This window comes from Schistocerca nitens, chromosome 3, assembly GCF_023898315.1.
Source record: "Schistocerca nitens isolate TAMUIC-IGC-003100 chromosome 3, iqSchNite1.1, whole genome shotgun sequence".
Taxonomy (NCBI): Eukaryota; Metazoa; Arthropoda; class Insecta; order Orthoptera; family Acrididae; genus Schistocerca; species Schistocerca nitens.
Window position 1 is genome coordinate 128,188,221 of NC_064616.1, and position 3,653 is coordinate 128,191,873.

The 3,653-nt window shown below is 46.2% G+C and overlaps 1 non-coding gene across 1 annotated transcript; it reads right to left on the reverse strand.

The window, feature by feature from the left end:
• Nucleotides 1-2,276: 2,276 nt before the first annotated feature.
• Nucleotides 2,277-2,360, reverse strand: Trnas-gga (transfer RNA serine (anticodon GGA)). Its single transcript is given in 2 exon segments — nucleotides 2,277-2,311; nucleotides 2,321-2,360. It is a non-coding gene; the product is annotated as a tRNA-Ser (tRNA).
• Between the last annotated feature and the right edge of the window lie 1,293 nt (nucleotides 2,361-3,653).

Genomic DNA, 3,653 nt, shown 5'->3' on the forward strand with positions numbered 1-3,653 from the left:
AATGTATAGTTATAGATTACACGTAACCAAAATAAATACTGAAGGTAGCCACATAATTCAGTATTTATTTCAAAAACGTTTTTATTTACGGAAATTCGTAAAATTGCCAAATTTCGTAAATAATATAACTTCTTTACACAACTAATTCTCAGCGGAGTGCCTCAAAACGCAAATAGACATTTCCTTCTAAGAAAAGTCTTTAACATAATCTAGAGTAAATATACTGTTCAACTGTATTGCTTTTTGTCGTCCCCAATTTCTTTCTTCGTCAGTGCCGAGTTTCCTAGAAAAGGCTTCACTCGAAGAGGGCTCGTAAACTTGCGAATGAAGCGACAGCTAGCGCACAGTCATAAAGCAGGTTCCGCAGCTGCCTGGGTTGCATCCGAGCAGAAACGCTCCGTTTGGGGCGGCAACTGGGTAGCAGTTCTGGGAATCGTCGCCACAGCGGCACGGCGCCCAGAGCAGGGCAACTGCAACGTAGACATACTTGCTGCTTTAGTTCTAACTGCTGTTACTACAGTCTTCCACACTCTACTTCTTAAATGTTTTATTCGTATTCAGTGAGATCACCGCAGCAAGAGTAACGTAAGAGTACCCAATGGAGACAGACGGTGCTTGCAAGGAAGGGGCGTTGAATTTTGTTGGAATGCAGCTGCGAACAGAGCGTCTCAAACTGCTAGTCCCATCGACGGAGCTTTCATTAGGATGTGGAGCTCCAGCCTAGTTGCACATAAACTTGGCTTGATGAAGACAGTGGCCTATCCTAAGGAATCATCGTGTATTCCTCTATAGAGACGTAATGAAACTACACAAATTACGTCTAGGGACTTGGACGGGCATTTGAAGCTTGCTTTTGCCGAATACATTGCACATGCACGAAGCTGACTCACAAAACAGGAACATTAGGTTTTATGGTTCCGTTGACGAAGAGGTCGTTAAAGATGGAACACGAGCTCGAAGTAGGAGTAGATAGCATAGGAAATCGACCGTGAACTTTTAAAATGGAATGTCTAGTTATTTGTTTCAAGCGATTTAGAGAACGCTAAAACTGGAAGGCCGAATGGTGATCTGAACCGCTGCCGTCCATTGCCTTATCGCTGAGCCGCTTCGCTTGCTGATGCTTCTGAAAGTGAAGTAACGAAGCTCTCGAGGATAAAGTTTATTAGCAGACATATTATTCTCTGCAGTACTTACTACACAGCCCAGTCACAATAATGTGACCAGCGCCTACGTTCGACGTCAACGTGCAACAACCACACACACAGTAGGCGACAACACTAGAAGTGGAGGCTATATAAAGCGTGTCAGCGGGACGCGCAAAACAGTGCAGTCGTTACCGTAATGCGGAGTGATTTATCTGATGCTAACCGGAGTGGCCGAGCGGTTCTAGGCGCTACAGTCCGGAACCGCGCGACCGCTGCGGTACCGCGCGACCGCTGCGGTCGCAGGTTCGAATCCTGCCTCGGGCATGGATGTGTGTGATGTCCTTAGGTTAGTTAGGTTTAAGTAGTTCTAAGTTCTAGGGGACTGATGACCTCAGATGTTGAGTCCCATAGTGCTCAGAGCCATTTGTACCATTTATCTGATGTCCAAAAGGGCGTTATCATTGGATTTCGGGACAAGGGTAGAGTCATTTCCGAAGCGGCTACGTTTGTACACTGTCCGCGAGCCGCCGTGGTTGAAGTATACCACACTGTCAAAATGGCGCTATCCAAGACCGGTGCCGAGGTAACTGTGGTACACCACGGGCCGTAAATGGCAAAGGTGGACGACGGCTGCGGAGATGTGTACGGGCGAATACACGTGCAACTGTCGAGAAACTGACCGCCCAGAGGAACCGAGGGGCTACAGGCAGTGTCACCTCAACGGATTTTGAGCGAACATTGCTGCGTATGGGCCTCCGCAGCAGGCGACCGGTTCATCCACCCGTGCTGACTGCTGTTCATCAGCGACGAAGGCTGGACGTTCACTGATTGGCGACAGGTGGGCTGTTCAGATAAATCACGTTTTATGCTCCACTGGACAGATGGCCATTGGCGTGTACGGCACTGCAACAATTGTTGTAAGGAGCCAGGCCGGAGCAGGGAGCGTTATGGTCTGGAGAACGTTTTCGTGGCATTACCTGAGTGATCTCGTCATTCTGGAAGGCACAACGGATCAACATAAAATGGTTCAAATGCCTCTGAGCACTATGGGACGTAACATCTGAGGTCATTAGTCCCATAGAACTTAGAACTAATTAAACCTAACTAACCTAAGGACATCACACACATCCATGCCGGAGGCAGGATTCGAACCTGCGACCTTAGCGGTCGCGCGGTTCCAGACTGTAGCGCCTAGAACCGCTCGGCCACTCCGGCGGCTGGATCAACACAAGTATGCATCCACGCTTGGGGTGCATGTAATTTGTTTCTTCCTCGGCAAGATGGTAACTACCAGCACGACAATGTAACGTATCACACAGCTCGCAGTGTACGTGCGTGGTTCGAAACTCCTCGTATTAAAACCCAGTCGATAATTTGTGGGACCACCTGGATCGGGTTGCTCGCATCGTGGATCCTCAGCAGAGAAATCAGCTGGCCACGGGCACCGGAGTCGGCATGGCTCCACATCCTCCAGAGCCTCACTGATTCGCTTCTTGCACGCCTCACGTTAATGTGAGTACCTTTCCTATGTGTTACTGTACTGCTGACAACCTTACCCTTGTCCGTCGAGAGACACAGATTCATTTCTACGATGCTCATCACACCCAACAGCACTGTACATTGATTTTTAAGAGAGAGTCACAACCCTAACAAAAGGCCTTTCTAGAACTAACGTTCGAATGTATACGTATTAAATGTATTACGTACAGTTGCATGTTACAGATACTTTGATTGGGCTGTGTATGGAGAATAAGACAAAACTGCAAAGGAAATTGAGTAGCTGTGTGGGTCGACGTTCTTCGGAAGGAAATACGACACAAATCCCATTTACTAACTGTGATACTAGGTGACCAGTACAAAGTATACACTCGCGAAACAGCATCATGAGATATAATGAGATGAAAGAGACAAAATGGGAAGCGCACATTATTGATTAGAAGTGTAATCGTCAAAAAAGAAACATGCTATTATCTTTCATAACGATAGTAAATTGTTGGCTGATGATGGATTTTGCGCACCGTAACCGTTTTAAATATTAAGCTACTTTATCGACTCGTAAGGGAAGACTCAATATATAGATAAGAATTTCATTTTCAATAAAAAAATTAAAGAAGACGAGAGAGAAAATGGGGGCGGGAGGGATCACGTGCTTCAATACTATGCATTTTGTAAGATATATCTACGAGTGCAGCTGAAGATCTACGAAGTCTTACTAAACAGGCCGTAAGATGACTCTTCAAGCTACAGCGGCCGATATTGGCGCGGCGTAGGGCACCACGCCTGCAGCACTTCTATTTACAGCCTTTCAGCATTTTCATATCTTCAACACAAAACTCAATGCAGCAAAAACATACAATGTGTGTTACGAACTTTTGTAGACTCTCGTCGTCCCGTCCAGATTACAAGCAAACGATACGTTATTAAATGTGACTGAACGCTAGATAATGCATTTTATTGTTTTTGATTACAAAACATGAACCGTCAGAAATTGTGGCACTGGATTCGTCT